General features: G+C 45.1%; 1 long non-coding RNA gene across 1 annotated transcript; it reads left to right on the top strand.

The window, feature by feature from the left end:
* The first annotated feature begins 1476 nt into the window (after positions 1-1476).
* Positions 1477-17353, top strand: LOC129860615 (uncharacterized). Its single transcript, XR_008760395.1, has 5 exons — positions 1477-1826; positions 2220-2327; positions 15318-15413; positions 15730-15896; positions 16060-17353. It is a non-coding gene; the product is annotated as an uncharacterized LOC129860615 (long non-coding RNA).
* Positions 17354-18346: the final 993 nt, after the last annotated feature.

Below are 18346 nucleotides of genomic sequence, written 5' to 3'. Positions count from 1 at the left end.
CGAACCGAAACACTGCGGGGACGGGGAGGGCACAGTACAGGTGTTTGCTTTGGTTTGGAAACATCGTCATCCACTCTCTCCTGCTGCGATGGTCAGTACCATGGAATGCCCAATGAACAGCGTTTCAGTACCATGGAAAGCCCAATGACGATTCAAAGTGCTATTCCGCCAGGTCAAGACAACTGTTATTTAGATGTGGCACCAAAGAGCTGAACCATTACGAGTTCTATCTTAACGTGACTGAAATCAATAAGAGATAACTGAGTGTATAGCCTCGTCTTATGAGAAAATCAACACGTAACATAGTTTGATATTATCTAGACAATAATCCAATGATCCTCCTACCTTGTGCATTAATTCTTCGTCGTATGAAAGCGCTGGGGGGGCAGACGGTGAATGGTTCTCCTCCCCTTCCGTAGATCCATAGGCGCTATCGGGGTGGATCTCCGGGTATGCCGTGGTGTAGTGCGCAGATATCGGCTCCATGGACTCCATCGTCTCCATCCTCTCGAAGCGCTTAAGACAGACCAGGATACAATGCCAAAATCAATGATGCCCCCTTAGAAAATTAGGCAGATATTTCCTGACAACTATCTATTTCTCTCTCCCCTTGTCTCTCTCCTTCTTCCTACTTTTCTTTGTGTGAAACCACGAAACCCCCAACACGAATACCAGGCATGTTGCCCACAGCTTTTCTCTGTAATGACTTACATGTAAGACATGTAGGAGGCTGACTGTACCATACAGCTACAGCCAGCACAACGCACAACGTGACAGTGTATCAACGTCAGAGCGAATCGTGCTCAGCACCATGGATAGTTCTGAAGGAGGAGGAGGGGAGTGCGAGGAGGGGGTTGGGGAATGGTCAGTGCTAACAGGGATCCTTGGGACGTCCCTACCCTAAACCCTAACTCCTACCCTTACTATAACCCTAACCTTAACCATAACCATAACCATAACCCTTACCTTAACCATTTCACATTTCAACTTCAATGGGGTAGGATCCCAATTGGGGGATTCCTCCTGAGCGCATCATGGAGCTGAGCTAGATAATTCAGTATCTCCTTAATTTGTAGATAGATTACATATCTTTATTATGAGAAGATATATCATCTTTCTGATGTGATAATTGCACATTTTAATGAGCCTGTCAACTCAGAGTCGGTGGTTTCAGGGAGGGGAAGTCATAGAATCCCATCGCATGTTTACTGAATGAATTAAGATGCATAGATCCGTCGGCTATGAATTAATGAAGCTTTCTATAATTCTGGTTCCAAAGATCTTTCTGGTCTGTAGCCTACCCGTTTGCAACTGAAACAATACTTTGATACGTGTATCGTATGTGTCCAGTTGGCTGCGCCTCATTCAAAACCTTGCAAAATTGTTTTCTCCAGTTCTATTTTTTTCACCTAAACAGACGTGAAAGGTCTGTATCTTAGCCAAATAAGTAAATGGACCATTGAAGGGCGGGTACACGTGATGCTAGGCCCCTTCTCTCCAAGTCGTGCGTTCCAAATTCGGACAGACAGTAGGCGATACACTCCTGCAGCATAACTGGATTTAACAGTGTGGGGCTCTGTCCTCGAATGAAGGGGAAGATAATATCGATTTTCTTTTTCAATTGGTTTAATCTTCGCGGTTTGGACAGTAGAAGCCTAATGGAGCGAATGAAAGCCAGCGTTTTTATTTAGAACTGTCTACATAGCAGGACCAGGTTTACAAGGCTACTTATACTGACTTACTTTAGTTTAAGATGTCTTCGTCTGCAACTACAACTATTCGACCTACACTGACAGCGGATCAGATAACGGTCATCGTGGCCTCGGGTGAGTGGTGGCAGTCACATAACCTAGGCAGGCTGCTAACCTATAAACATATCATACAGCATTCAGGCTACATAAACCTTTTGCTCTTATACAGGACTGCCTACCTGTTGGTTGTTTAGGTTATGTATATTTTGCATGTGTTAGGCGGATACGTAAGCTTATTAAAGATCAGTGATACTATCAAGAGCAGTGTGCGGTTTACTTTTTCCTTCATCTTCTTCAACTGTTACCATGCACCTGCAAAAAAGATTGCTCAGATGTGCGAATGCTTTTTGAATTTTTATAAATAAATATGTAAAAGCAATCGTGCATAACTTATATGTTTACTTTAATGTCACATATGTTGTATAAAGTCTCTTCATGCCTGTCTTCTTGTTGTCTTCTTTTCTGTAGTGTCCTGCCTGGCGTTCTTCGTAGTGATTCTCTTGCTCCTGGTGGTCCTGTACAGGAAAGACCTTCTCTGCCGCCGTGTGGAGCTACCAGGCCACCCAACACTATACAGTAAGACTATACATAGCTCAGTTGTTAGGGCATGTCACTTGCAACGCCAGGATAGTGGGTTTGATTCCCGGGACCACCCATACCAAAGATTTATGCATGCATGACTGTAATTTGCTTTGGATTAAAGCAAAATTACATATATTATAATTATATAATATGTTATGAATGTGTTATAAACAGGGAAAATATGTTATAAATGCCTAATGTATATTAAGACCCTATCTGATAGGAGTGTGGTACTTGAGGCTAGGGAAACATCCATAAATCATTCAATCTAATCAAAATCCAATTTTATTCATCACATGCTTCGTAAACAACAGGTGTAGACGAACAGTGAAATGCTTACTTACGGCCCTTCCCAAAAATGCACAGAGAAAGAAAATAGAGAAATAATATAATTTTATAACACAATAATAAAAGTAATAAATGCACAATGATTAACGATAACTTGGCTATATACACAGGGTACCAGTATCGAGTCGATGTGCAGGGGTACGAGGTAATTGGTGTGGAGATAAAAGCTGTTCAGGGTCCTGTCGGTTCCAGACTTGATCAATACCGCTTGCTGTGCCGTAGCAGAGAGAACAATCTATGACTTGGGTGGCTGGAGTCTTTGACAATTTTTAAGGGCCTTCCTCTGACACCGCCGGGTATAAAGGTCCTGGATGGCAGGGAGCTCAGCTCCAGTGATATACTGGGCTATACATTTACATTTACATTTAAGTCATTTAGCAGACGCTCTTATCCAGAGCGACTTACAAATTGGTGCATTCACCTTATGATATCCAGTGGAACAGCCACTTTACAATAGTGCATCTAAATCTTTTAAGGGGGGGGGGGGTTAGAAGGATTACTTTATCCTATCCTAGGTATTCCTTAAAGAGGTGGGGTTTCAGGTGTCTCCGGAAGGTGGTGATTGACTCCGCTGTCCTGGCGTCGTGAGGGAGTTTGTTCCACCATTGGGGTGCCAGAGCAGCGAACAGTTTTGACTGGGCTGAGCGGGAACTGTACTTCCTCAGAGGTAGGGAGGCGAGCAGGCCAGAGGTGGATGAACGCAGTGCCCTTGTTTGGGTGTAGGGCCTGATCAGAGCCTGAAGGTACGGAGGTGCCGTTCCCCTCACAGCTCCGTAGGCAAGCACCATGGTCTTGTAGCGGATGCGAGCTTCACCTGGAAGCCAGTGGAGAGAGCGGAGGAGCGGGGTGACGTGAGAGAACTTGGGAAGGTTGAACACCAGACGGGCTGCGGCGTTCTGGATGAGTTGTAGGGGTTTAATGGCACAGGCAGGGAGCCCAGCCAACAGCGAGTTGCATTAATCCAGACGGGAGATGACAAGTGCCTGGATTAGGACCTGCGCCGCTTCCTGTGTGAGGCAGGGTCGTACTCTGCGGATGTTGTAGAGCATGAACCTACAGGAACGGGCCACCGCCTTGATGTTAGTTGAGAACGACAGGGTGTTGTCCAGGATCACGCCAAGGTTCTTAGCGCTCTGGGAGGAGGACACAATGGAGTTGTCAACCGTGATGGCGAGATCATGGAACGGGCAGTCCTTCCCCGGGAGGAAGAGCAGCTCCGTCTTGCCGAGGTTCAGCTTGAGGTGGTGATCCGTCATCCACACTGATATGTCTGCCAGACATGCAGAGATGCGATTCGCCACCTGGTCATCAGAAGGGGGAAAGGAGAAGATTAGTTGTGTGTCGTCTGCATAGCAATGATAGGAGAGACCATGTGAGGTTATGACAGAGCCAAGTGACTTGGTGTATAGCGAGAATAGGAGAGGGCCTAGAACAGAGCCCTGGGGGACACCAGTGGTGAGAGCACGTGGTCAGGAGACAGATTCTCGCCACGCCACCTGGTAGGAGCGACCTGTAAGGTAGGACGCAATCCAAGCGTGGGCCGCGCCGGAGATGCCCAACTCAGAGAGGGTGGAGAGGAGGATCTGATGGTTCACAGTATCAAAGGCAGCCGATAGGTCTAGAAGGATGAGAGCAGAGGAGAGAGAGTTAGCTTTAGCAGTGCGGAGCGCCTCCGTGACACAGAGAAGAGCAGTCTCAGTTGAATGACTAGTCTTGAAACCTGACTGATTTGGATCAAGAAGGTCATTCTGAGAGAGATAGCAGGAGAGCTGGCCAAGGACGGCACGTTCAAGAGTTTTGGAGAGAAAAGAAAGAAGGGATACTGGTCTGTAGTTGTTGACATCGGAGGGATCGAGTGTAGGTTTTTTCAGAAGGGGTGCAACTCTCGCTCTCTTGAAGACGGAAGGGACGTAGCCAGCGGTCAAGGATGAGTTGATGAGCGAGGTGAGGTAAGGGAGAAGGTCTCCGGAAATGGTCTGGAGAAGAGAGGAGGGGATAGGGTCAAGCGGGCAGGTTGTTGGGTGGCCGGCCGTCACAAGACGCAAGATTTCATCTGGGGAGAGAGGGGAGAAAGAGGTCAAAGCACAGGGTAGGGCAGTGTGAGCAGAACCAGCGGTGTCGTTTGACTTAGCAAACGAGGATCGGATGTCGTCAACCTTCTTTTCAAAATGGTTGACGAAGTCATCCGCAGAGAGGGAGGGGGGGGGGGGGGGGGAGGAGGATTCAGGAGGGAGGAGAAGGTGGCAAAGAGCTTCCTAGGGTTAGAGGCAGATGCTTGGAATTTAGAGTGGTAGAAAGTGGCTTTAGCAGCAGAGACAGAAGAGGAAAATGTAGAGAGGAGGGAGTGAAAGGATGCCAGGTCCGCAGGGAGGCGAGTTCTCCTCCATTTCCGCTCGGCTGCCCGGAGCCCTGTTCTGTGAGCTCGCAATGAGTCGTCGAGCCAAGGAGCAGGAGGGGAGGACCGAGCCGGCCTGGAGGATAGGAGACATAGAGAGTCAAGGGATGCAGAAAGGGAGGAGAGGAGGGTTGAGGAGGAAGAATCAGGAGATAGGTTGGAGAAGGTTTGAGCAGAGGGAAGAGATGATAGGATGGAAGAGGAGAGAGTAGCGGGGGAGAGAGAGTGAAGGTTTGGACGGCGCGATACCATCCGAGTAGGGGCAGAGTGGGAAATGTTGGATGAGAGCGAGAGGGGAAAGGATACAAGGTAGTGGTCAGAGACTTGGAGGGGAGTTGCAATGAGATTAGTGGAAGAACAGCATCTAGTAAAGATGAGGTCAAGCGTATTGCCTGCCTTGTGAGTAGGGGGGGAAGGTGAGAGGGTGAGGTCAAAAGAGGAGAGGAGTGGAAAGAGGGAGGCAGAGAGGAATGAGTCAAAGGTAGACGTGGGAAGGTTAAGGTCACCCAGAACTGTGAGAGGTGAGCCATCCTCAGGGAAAGAACTTATCAAGGCGTAAAGCTCATTGATGAACTCTCCAAGGGAACCTGGAGGGCGATAAATGATAAGGATGTTAAATCAAATCAAATTTATTAGTCACATACACATGGTTAGCAGATGTTAATGCGAGTGTAGCGAAATGCTTGTGCTTCTAGTTCCGACAATGCAGTAATAACAACAAGTAATCTAACCTAACAATTCCACAACTACTACCTTATACACGCAAGTGTAAAGGGATAAAGAATATGTACATAAAGATATATGAATGAGTGATGGTACAGAACGGCATAGGCAAGATGCAGTAGATGGTATAGAGTACGGTATATACATATGAGATGAGTACTGTAGGGTATGTAAACATAAAGTGGCATAGTTTAAAGTGGCTAGTGGTACATGTATTACATAAAGATGGCAAGATGCAGTAGATGATATAGAGTACAGTATATACATATACATATGAGATGGGTAATGTAGGGTATGTAAACATTATATTAAGTGGCATTGTTTAAAGTGGCTAGTGGTACATTTTTACATAATTTCCATCAATTCACATTTTTAAAGTGGCTGGAGTTGAGTCACTATGTTGGCAGCGGCCGCTAAATGTTAGTGGTGGCTGTTTAACAGTCTGATGGCCTTGAGATAGAAGCTGTTTTTCAGTCTCTCGGTCCCTGCTTTGATGCACCTGTACTGATCTCGCCTTCTGGATGATAGCGGGGTGAACAGGCAGTGGCTTGGGTGGTTGTTGTCCTTGATGATCTTTATGGCCTTCCTGTGACATCGGGTGGTGTAGGTGTCCTGGAGGGCAGGTAGTTTGCCCCCGGTGATGCGTTCTGCAGACCTCACTACCCTCTGGAGAGCCTTACGGTTGTGGGCGGAGCAGTTGCCGTACCAGGTGGTGATACAGCCCGACAGGATGCTCTTGATTGTGCATCTGTAGAAGTTTGTGAGTGCTTTTGGTGACAAGCCGAATTTCTTCAGCCTCCTGAGGTTGAAGAGGCGCTGCTGCGCCTTCTTCACAACGCTGTCTGTGTGGGTGGACCAATTCAGTTTGTCCGTGATGTGTACACCGAGGAACTTAAAACTTTCCACCTTCTCCACTACTGACCCGTCGATGTGGATAGGGGGGTGCTCCCTCTGCTGTTTCCTGAAGTCCACAATCATCTCCTTTGTTTTGTTGACGTTGAGTGTGAGGTTATTTTCCTGACACCACACTCCGAGGGCCCTCACCTCCTCCCTGTAGGCCGTCTCGTCGTTGTTGGTAATCAAGCCTACCACTGTAGTGTCATCCGCAAACTTGATGATTGAGTTGGAGGCGTGCATGGCCACGCAGTCATGGGTGAACAGGGAGTACAGGAGAGGACTCAGAACGCACCCTTGTGGGGCCCCAGTGTTGAGGATCAGCGGGGTGGAGATGTTGTTACCTACCCTCACCACCTGGGGGCGGCCCGTCAGGAAGTCCAGGACCCAGTTGCACAGGGCGGGGTCGAGACCCAGGGTCTCGAGCTTGATGACGAGTTTGGAGGGTACTATGGTGTTAAATGCTGAGCTGTAGTCGATGAACAGCATTCTCCCATAGGTATTCCTCTTGTCCAGATGGGTTAGGGCAGTGTGCAGTGTGGTTGCGATTGCGTCGTCTGTGGACCTATTGGGTCGGTAAGCAAATTGGAGTGGGTCTAGGGTGTCCGGTAGGGTGGAGGTGATATGGTCCTTGACTAGTCTCTCAAAGCACTTCATGATGACGGAAGTGAGTGCTACGGAGCGGTAGTCGTTTAGCTCAGTTACCTTAGCTTTCTTGGGAACAGGAACAATGGTGGCCCTCTTGAAGCATGTGGGAACAGCAGACTGGGATAAGGATTGATTGAATATGTCCGTAAACACACCAGCCAGCTGGTCTGCGCATGCTCTGAGGACGCGGCTGGGAATGCCGTCTGGGCCTGCAGCCTTGCGAGGGTTAACACGTTTAAATGTTTTACTCACCTCGGCTGCAGTGAAGGAGAAGATTCTACTGGCGCCGACCGAGATGGCCGCCTCGCTTCGCGTTCCTTGGAAAATATGCAGTATATTGTTTTTTTATGTGTTATTTCTTACATTGGTACCCCAGGTGATCTTAGGTTTCATTACATACAGTCGGGAGGAACTACTGAATATACGATTAACGTCAACTAACCATCGTTCCTACCAGGAATATGACTTTCCCGAAACGGATCCAGTGTTTTGCCTTCCACCCAATACAATGGATCTGATCCCAGCCGGCGACCCTACGCGACGCCGTAAAAGGGGCAAACGTAGCGGTCTCCTGGTCAGGCTTCGGAGACGGGCACATCGCGCTCCACTCCCTAGCATACTACTCGCCAATGTCCAGTCTCTTGACAATAAGGTTGATGAAATCCGAGCACGGGTAACATTCCAGAGAGACATCAGGGATTGCAACGTGCTCTGCTTCACGGAAACATGGCTAACTCAAGAGACGCTAACGGAGTCGGTGCAGCCAGCTGGTTTCTTCACGCATCGCGCCGACAGAAACAAACATATTTCTGGTAAGAAGAGGGGCGGGGGGGTATGTCTTATGATTAACGAGACGTGGTGTGATCATCATAACAACACACAGGAACTCAAGTCATTCTGTTCACCTGATCTAGAACTCCTCACAATCAAATGTCGACCGCATTATCTACCAAGGGAATTCTCTTCGATCATAATCACAGCCGTATATATTCCCCCCCAAGCAGACACATCGATGGCCCTGAACGAACTCTATCTGACTCTTTGTAAACTGGAAACCACACACCCTGAGGCTGCATTCATCGTAGCTGGGGATTTTAACAAGGCTAATCTAAAAACAAAACTCCCTAAATTCTATCAGCATATCGATTGTGCTACCAGGGCTGGTAAAACCCTGGATCATTGTTATACTAACTTCCGCGACGCATATAAGGCCCTCCCCCGCCCTCCTTTCGGAAAAGCTGACCACGACTCCATTTTGTTGATTCCAGCCTACAAACAGAAACTAAAACAACAAGCTCCCGCGCTCAGGTCTGTTCAACGCTGGTCCGACCAATCTGATTCCACGCTTCAAGACTGCTTCGATCACGCGGATTGGAATATGTTCCGCATTGCGTCCAACAACAACATTGAAGAATATGCTGATTCGGTGAGCGAGTTCATTAGGAAGTGCATTGACGATGTCGTACCCACAGCAACGATTAAAACATTCCCAAACCAGAAACCGTGGATTGACGGCAGCATTCGCGTGAAACTGAAAGCGCGAACCACTGCTTTTAACCAGGGCAAGGTGACCGGAAACATGACCGAATACACACAGTGTAGCTATTCTCTCCGCAAGGCTATCAAACAGGCTAAGTCCCAGTACAGAGACAAAATAGAGTCGCAGTTCAACAGCTCAGACACAAGAGGTATGTGGCAGGGTCTACAGTCTATCACGGATAACAAAAAGAAATCCTGGTCCGCGACGGGGCTGGTTGTCTTGCTCCCAGACAGGCTAAATAACTGGGCTGGTAACTGTGAATAATAAACAGAGATGAGGATCCCAGTGCCACCACCCCGCTGACCAGAAGCTCTCGGTATACACACTACCCTCTGTAGTGCCTTGCAGTTGGATGCCAAGCAGTTGCCAGTTGATCATCTCCTTTGTCTTGCTGACGTTGAGGGAATGGTTTATTGATCTGGAGCAGCACTGCCAGTGGACATTCTCTCTTTCTCCCCTGACCCATCTGTCTATCGCCTCCTTTGAATTCCAATAACTGTCATAGGATGCCACCTTTCCAACAAGTCAGTTTGTGAAACTTCTGCCCTATTGGAGCTGCCCCGGTCAACTGTAAGTGCTGTTATTGTGAACGTGAAATATCTAGGAGCCACAACGGCTCAGGCTAACAGAACGGTACCGACGAGTGCTGAAGTGCGTAGCGCATAAAAATAATCTGTCCTCGGTTGCACAGGGACTGAAGACACTCTCAAGCAAGGTTCAGTGTTGCTGCTTCGAAGCGAGCATAGAAGGCATTTAGTCTGGTAGACTTGTGTCACTGGGCAGCTCGCGGCTGGGTTTCCCTTTATAATCCGCAATAGTTTGCAAGTCCTGCTACATCCGATGAGCATCAAAGCTTGTGTTGTAGGATTTGATGTTAGTCCTGTATTGACGCTTTGCCTATTTGATGATTTGTCGAAGTGCGTAGCAGATTTCTTATGAGCTTCCGGCTCCTTGAAAGTGGCTGCGCAAGCCTTAGCTCAGTGTGGATGTTGCCTGTAATCCATGGCTTCTGGTTGGGATATGTATGTACGGTCACTGTGGGGACAATGTCGTCGATGCAGTTATTAATGAAACCGGTGACAGATGTGATAAACTCTTCAATGCTATCGGATGAATCCCGAAAAATAATCCAGTCTGCACCAGTGAAACAGTCCTGTATCTTAGCATCCGCGTCATCGGACCACTTCCGTATTGAGTGCGTCATTGGTCCTTCCTGTTTAAGTTTTTGATTGCGAGCAGGGATAAGGAGCCTAAAGTTATGGGCAGATTTGCCAAATGGAGGGTGAGGGAGAGCTTTGTAAGCGTTTCTGTTTGTGGACTAAAGGTGATCGATCTAGGGTTGACATGTTCGTAGAAATTAGGTACAAAGGGTATAATTTTTCCTGCATTAAAATCAACGGCCACTAGGCGTGTCGTCTCTGGATGAGCATTTTCTTGTTTTATTATGTCCATATGCTGCTCGTTGAGTGAGGTCTTAGTGCCCTCATCAGTTTGTGGTGGTTAATAGACAGCTATGAAAAACATAGATGAAAACTCTCTTGGTAAATAGTATGGTCTACAGCTTATCATGAGGTATTCTAACTCAGGCGAGCAGAACCTCGAGATTTCCTTAATATTAGAGATCGCACACCAGCTGTCGTTAACAAAGAGACACACACGTAGGGAACAGGGTGTCATTTGGGACACCGAACTCGAGTCCTTTTGTTCACCTGACCTAGAATTCCTCACAATCAAATGCCGACCGTATTATCTCCAAGGAGAATTCTCGTCGGTTATTGTCACAGCCGTGTATATCCGCCCTCAAGCCGATACCACGACGGCCCTCAAGAAACTTCACTGGACTCTATGCAAACCGGAAACCATATATCCTGAGGCTGCATTTATTGTAGCTGGAGATTTTAACAAAGCAAATTTGAGAACAAGGCTACCTAAATTCTATCAGCATATTGATTGTAGCACTCGCGCTGGCAAAACACTGGACCACTGTTACTCTAACTTCCGTGATGCATACAAGGCTCTCCCCCGCCCTCCTTTCGCCAAATCTGACCACGACGCCATTTTGCTCCTTCCTATAGGCAGAAACTCAAACAGGATGTACCCGTGACAAGAACTATTCAACGCTGGTCTGACCAATCGGAATCCACGCTTCAAGATTGTTTTGATCACGCGGACTGGGACATGATCCGGGTAGCCTCAGAAAATAATATTGATTTATACTCTGATTCGGTGAGTGTGTTTATAAGGAAGTGCATAGGAGATGATGTACCCACTGTGACTATTCAAACCTACCCTAACCAAAAACCGCTGATAGATGGCGGCATTCGCGCAAAACTGAAAGCGCGAACCACCGCATTTAACCATGGAAAGGTGACTGGGAATATGTCAGAATACAAACAGTGTAGTTATTCCCTCCGACAAGGAAATCAACAGTGAAGAGGTGACTCCGGGATGCTGGCCTTCTAGGCAGAGTTCCTCTGTCCAGTGTCTGTGTTCTTTTGCCCATCTTAATCTTTTATTTTTATTGGCAAGTCTGAGATATGGCTTTTTCTTTGCAACTCTGCGTAGAAGGCTAGTATCTCAGAGTCGCCTCTTCACTGTTGACGTTGAGACTGGTGTTTTGCGGGTACTATTTAATGAAGCTGCCAGTTGAGGACCTGTGAGGCGTAAGTTTCTCCAACTACACACTCTAATGTATTTGTCCTCTTGTTCATTTGTGCGCTGGGGCCTCCCACTCCTCTTTCTATTCTGGTTACAGCCAGTTTGAGCTGTTCTGTGAAGGGAGTAGTACACAGCCCTGTACGAGATCTTCAGTTTCTTGGCAATTTCTCTCATGGAATAGCCGTCATTTCTCAGAACAAGAATTGACTGATGAGTTTCAGAAGATAGTCCTTTGTTTCTGGCCATTTTGAGCCTGTAATCGAACCCACAAATGCTGATGCTCCAGATACTCAACTAGTCTAAAGAAGGCCAGTTTTATTGCTTCTTTAATCAGAACTACAGTTTTCAGCTGTGCTAACATAATTGCAAAAGGGTTTTCTAATGATCAATTAGCCTTTTAAAATGATAAACTTGGATTAGCTAACACAACGTGCCATTGGAACAAAGGAGTGAAGGTTGCTGATAATGGCCTCTGTACGCCTATGTAGATATTCCATAAAAAATCTGCCGTTTCCAGCTACAATAGTCCTTTACAACATTAACAATGTCTACACTGTATTTCTGATCAATTTGATGTTATTTTAATGGGAAAAAAACAAGGACATTTCTAAGTGGCCCCAAACTTTTGAACGATAGTGTATATACTGTATTTTATACCATCTATTGCATCTTGCCTATGCCGCTCAGTCATTGCTCATCCATATATTTATAGGTATATATTCTTATTCCATCCCTTTACTTAGACTTGTGTTTATTAGGTAGTTGTTGTGTAATTGATAGATTACGTGTTAGATATTGCTGCACTGTCGGAACTAGAAGCACAAGCATTTCGCTACACTCGCGATAACATTTGCTAAACATGTGTATGTGACCAATAAAATTTGATTTGATTTGACCATGTAACTGGTATGGTGGTATTATGAGACCATCGTCTAATCTAAGGCAATGGGGGGGCCAATCTTATCAACAAAGGGATCTAATGTATAATGGGGGGGCCAATCTTATCAACAAAGGGATCTAATGTATGGAAATAAGATGTCTCTGTATCTCTTACGATACAGACCTGAGAGCGCAAGCAGTGACAGCTCAGTAAATTAAAGGTTAAGATCAATACCCTCTGCTTTTTGTATCCATATTTTTCTCCCCTATCGAGAATGCAATCACAGCTAAACTCTCCTTTGACCTTTTTGCTGGTTGTATCAACAAAATTGTTATTATTCTGTTACTATACAATAACTTGCTATTCAACCGTAGGCTACTCTTCTGAGAAAAGCTTTCATTCCTGTTTTTCCTTTGCATCACATGCTAGTCAGTTACATTGAAGGCCATACTCCAGCCCCATTTTCCTCCCACTGCCTTCCTTCCATTCATTTCAATATTTTACATTGAAAACATCAACACTGTTTCCTTGTTGAACCAGTATTTGTTGATTATGAGAAATTATGCTGTGTTATTATGTACACAATGATGTCTCATGTTAAAATACATACACTGTAATCAGTAGTAGAAAGGTATCTGTGAGACCGCAACAGGGATAAAGAATGAATAAGAAATTAAGAAGGGATAAAAAAATAGATTTTTGGATAAAACTTTAGAATTTGGCACAGGGCATTTTCCATTGTGTAGTAGATCACTTTTATGTTGCATAATATGCATCAGACAAGGATCAATACTGCTTTTTAATTTAGTGGAGTATATTATTTGGCTTGAAGATTTCAATCATAGCTCTATAGCCAAGCCTGTTCAACCTCTCTTTCGTATAGTCTGAGATCCCCAAAGATTGAAAAGCTGCCGCGGACATCCCCGTCTTCAAAGGGGGAGACACTCTAGACCCAAACTGCTACAGACCTATATCTATCCTACCCTGCCCTTCTAAGGTCTTCGAAAGCCAAGTTAATAAACAGATCACCAACCATTTCGAATCCCACCGTACCTTCTCCGCTATGCAATCTGGTTTCCGAGCTGGTCGTGGGTGCACCTCAGCCACGCTCAAGGTCCTAAACGATATCATAACCACCATCAATAAGAGACAATAGTGTGCAGCTGTATTCATCGACCTGGCCAAGGCTCTGTCAATCACCACATTCTTATCGGCAGACTCAACAGCCTTGGTTTCTCAAATGACTGCCTTGCCTGGTTCACCAACTACTTCTCAGATAGAGTTCAGTGTGTCAAATCGGAGGGCCTGTTGTCTGGACCTCTGGCAGTCTCTATGGGGGTGCCACAGGGTTCAATTCTCGGGCCGACTCTTTTCTCTGTATACATCAATGATGTCGCTCTTGCTGCTGGTGATTCTCTGATCCACCTCTACGCAGACGACACCATTCTGTATACTTCTGGCCCTTCTTTGGACACTGTGTTAACTAACCTCCAAACGAGCTTCATGCCATACAACTCTTCTTCCGTGGCCTCCAACTGCTCTTAAATGCAAGTAAAACAAAATGCATGCTCTTCAACCGATCGCTGCCCACACCTGCCCGCCCGTCCAGCATCACTACTCTGGATGGTTCTGACTTAGAATATGTGGACAACTACAAATACCTAGGTGTGTGGTTAGACTGTAAACTCTCCTTCCAGACTCACATTAAGCATCTCCAATCCAAAATTAAATCTAGAATCAGCTTCCTATTTCGCAAAAAAGCATCCTTCAATTATGCTGCCAAACATACCCTCGTAAAACTGACTATCCTACCGATCCATGACTTTCGCTATGTCATTTACAAAATAGCCTCCAACACTCTACTCAGCAGTCTATCACAGTGCCATCCATTTTGTCACCAAAGCCCCATATACTAGCCACCACTGCGACCTGTATGCTCTCATTGGCTGGCCCTTGCTTCATATTCGTTGCCAAACCAACTGGCTCCAGGTCATCTGAAAGTCTTTGCTAGGTAAAGCCCCGCCTTATCTCAGCTCACTGGTCACCATAGCAGCACCCACCCGTAGCACACGCTCCAGCAGGTATATTTCACTGGTCACCCCCAAAGCCAATTCCTCCTTCGGCCGGCTTTCCTTCCAGTTCTCTGCTGCCAATGACTGGAACGAACTGCAAAAACCACTGAAGCTGGAGACTCATATCTCCCTCACTAGCTTTAAGCACCAGCTGTCAGAGCAGCTCACAGATCACTGCACCTGTACATAGCCCATCTGTAAATAGCCCATCAAACTACCTCATCCCCATACTGTTATTTATTTGATTTATTTTGCTCCTTTGCACCCACGTATCTCTACTTGCACACTCATCTTCTGCACATTTATCACACCAGTGTTTAATTGCTAAATTGTAATTATTTAGCCACTATGGCCATACCTATCATATATATATATATATATCATTGCCATACCTCCCTTATCCTACCTCGTTTGCACATACTATATATAGACTTTTTCTATTGTATTATTGACTGTATGTTTGTTATTCCATGTGTAACTCGGTGTTGTTTTTTGTGTCGCACTGCTTTGCTTCATCTTGGCCAGGTTGCAGTTGTAAATGAGAACTTGTTCTCAACTAGCCTACCTGGTTAAATAAAGGTTAAATAAAAAAAATATATTAAAAAAGTTGCTCAATCATCACCTAGTAACTTAACTTGAGGTTAATTGGACATTTGCATTGAACTGTTCATGTCTTTGTTTTTGCTGCAGCCTTACTACTTGTAAAGATAGAATAGAACAGAATAACTTTATTTTACACAGACAGAACTTAGGTCAAATGTAGGACAATTCTCCACTGTAGTGTAGACAGACTAACCACTCTTGCCTATCTTCTCTCTCTACCCAGGACGCTCCACCCCAGTACAACATCAGACAGTCTCTAGTAGGGTATCCCTATGATGAACAGACTGTTGCCATGACCCACGGAAATGTGGGGTCCCAGGTGAAAAAAAGCCTCTCTATTTACATAGTATTACCCACAGAGATATTATCCATTCATTCATTTTTCCCTATTATAATCTCTATTGAATAACCATCTGAGCTGCTTTCACAGTGTTATTGATGCCCAGCACCATTTGATTTCAGTTGTCCTTATACTGAGGAGAAAATATTGACTTTGATGTACCTCATCACTGTAATTTACACAGGCAGCCCAATTCGGATCTTTTTCCACTTATTGGTCTTTTGACCAATCAGATCAACTATTGAAAAATAGATAATGTGATATAATATAAACATGTTTGCTTGTGTGTCTGCAGCTTCCAGGAAGGCTGTTTATCATCGGTAAGCCGAGCAGCTACCACCTGGATGGGCCCTGCCCCGCCTGCCATCCTATGAGAACGTCCGTAAGAAGGACCGCCAGAGACAGATCCACTCCATGATAGCCGACCGCTTTGGGCTCAGCCCCACACAGTTTGAAACGGCGGTAAGTCACTCCTATGTTCTGGTCCAATTAATCACTGTATAAATTAGTTGACTAAGAACACATTCTCATTTACATCAATGAAGCTGTGGAAGGATGTTGATGTATTCATACAGAACATTTATTACAGTAAATGTTTCCTCATAAAATGTCTCTGTACCTACAGCCTCCTCCGACATATGAGGAGACTGTTCGCCAGTCCATGGTCATTTCCTCTGAAGATCTAGTCTGTGGAGACATTTCCCTCAGACCTCCCTCTCTCCCCCTCTAGCCTTGAACACACAGGGACAATAGAGGCAGCTCCCTCACCTCACTAGCCTATTTAGAACCCCATTCGGGAATCCCTCTCTGTCTAGATCAGGGGCTCCTTGAGGACAGGAGCACGACTGGTTTTCAACTCAGCAATTTAACCAGACTAACTTTCACACCATTGGCAAGAGGAAAGAAGAAATATCAACAAAGAAAGTGACATTGTCATGATAATGCATGACTCAGTTTCACTCAGTTTGTGATCCTGAGACCACTCTCGGCTCTGACCGTCATCAGTTGGAGTAGCGAGTGGTTTAAACATGACTGTACACTGTAAATGGCTTGATATCCTGCCACTGGCAATGATATCATTCATCAGTTATATCAGGGGTGTCAAACATGCGACCTGCGGGTTGGATCCGGCCCGCAACTCCATTCAATCCGGCCCACTGGTTGTTTGAGTAAAAGAAAATATCTGGGGAAACACTTTCAATTGACATTGAAATGACTAAAACAAAATCTAAACTGTGTAGAAATTATAATGGACATACTTTTATAGTCTCTTCACTCTGTCCAGCTTGTGAAAGCTTGACAGTCAGGGAGCATCACAAATTCAAAAAGTTATTGATATAGGACTATTTTTTGCACATTATGATGGTGAGGAAATAGAATGGATTTTAAATGCGCCCTCTGGACCTCGGTGAAGACCAAATGCGGCCCCTGGTGCAAAATGAGTTTGACACCCCTGAGATAATCAAATAAGCCTACATTTCAAACTCTAGACATGCTCCAGTGTGTGGAAAGGTGACATCTGCACCTCAGCAGCAGACATCTGATGCTTCATCACAATGTTCAAAGTCGTAGACAACCACAAAACAATGACATTGTCTCGGGTTGAACGTGTTAATGAAAAATCAAAATCCCCTTGTTACAAAAGAACACTGAGCTATGAATACTTAGCTACCTAACATGTACTGATATCTTTGCGTGTAGGGCCAGACCAGAGAGCTGTTGTGGTTGAATGCATCACAAATTATTAACACTACTGAGACAGACAATGTATGTGTACCAAATGGCACCCTAATTGTCAAAAGTAGTGCACTACATAGGGAATAGTGTGCCATTTGGGATGCAGAGTGTGTTCACTCAGGGACTGTTAAATGAAATAGCTGAACTATGCACTTAAATAAAAAATATTTGTATTAACTTGAGCTATATCAATTTGATGAGGATTAATATAATATATAGTGTCAAGATATCAAAAGGGAATACACTCCTGCTTCTGTTCATCTGTTTTTCTCTACCAGGTACAAATATGTCCATAACCCAGATAGTGAGTCAATCAGTGGAGGGAGTAGCAACCTCATTTGACCTCTCCCTCTTTGCAGAGTTATCCCCCCCCCCAACTCGTGTGTACTGTACATTATCCTCCCTTAACTCTCATAACACATACTATATTTTTGTACATGATGTATCTCAACTACAGCACTCATCAGTTATTAGAGAGGGCCTCCATCATACATGTTTTGACAAGCTGTCGTTTCATGGTGAAAGCACCAAGGGTTTCTGAATGTACTCCACACTCCCCTGCATACCACTATGAGAGGAGTTGAAATACCATTCATGCTATCTGTAACTCATACTCTAAAAACAACACACAAAAAACATGGCACATTACTTAAACTCAGAGTAAAAAATGATCTGTAAAATGTTTGGGGAATACTACACACATCCTGCCATGGGTGTCTATTTGGAATTTCTTGTTTTTCTCTAAAATGGGTCAATCCTGGTTATTGTGAATGGGTTTACACAAAATTCCCCTGATACAAATTTTAGTTAATGGTTACCAGTCAACACCCAACGTCTCTTGAACCGGTGTTATCAACACAAAATTATGTGAAAGAGGTAGTTGCTTTAAGAGACCAGATGGGGCTGAGAGTAAATTATTGAGGCGAGTTCTTTAGAGTACAGTCTGATGCTAAAAACTGTGATATATTACTTCCCTCTGCTTTGTAGTATTTTTTTTGCTTCACATTATCCCTCTGTGGCCTGTTTGGAGAAATCAGAGGGGGAAAAACTCTGATGTTAAGCCTTGAAACACCCTGTGGTTAGTTCAGGAACTATAGACCACACACACTTGATAAAGGGGTGGTTTCATGTTTTCCTTGTCAACCATACAGAGTTTTTCCCCCAGATGATACAAA

The sequence above is a fragment of the Salvelinus fontinalis genome, chromosome 1 (genome assembly GCF_029448725.1).
Source record: "Salvelinus fontinalis isolate EN_2023a chromosome 1, ASM2944872v1, whole genome shotgun sequence".
Lineage (NCBI taxonomy): Eukaryota > Metazoa > Chordata > Actinopteri > Salmoniformes > Salmonidae > Salvelinus > Salvelinus fontinalis.
The sequence above is the reverse complement of the archived record's forward strand: the minus strand, read 5'-3'. Positions and strand labels throughout refer to the sequence as shown.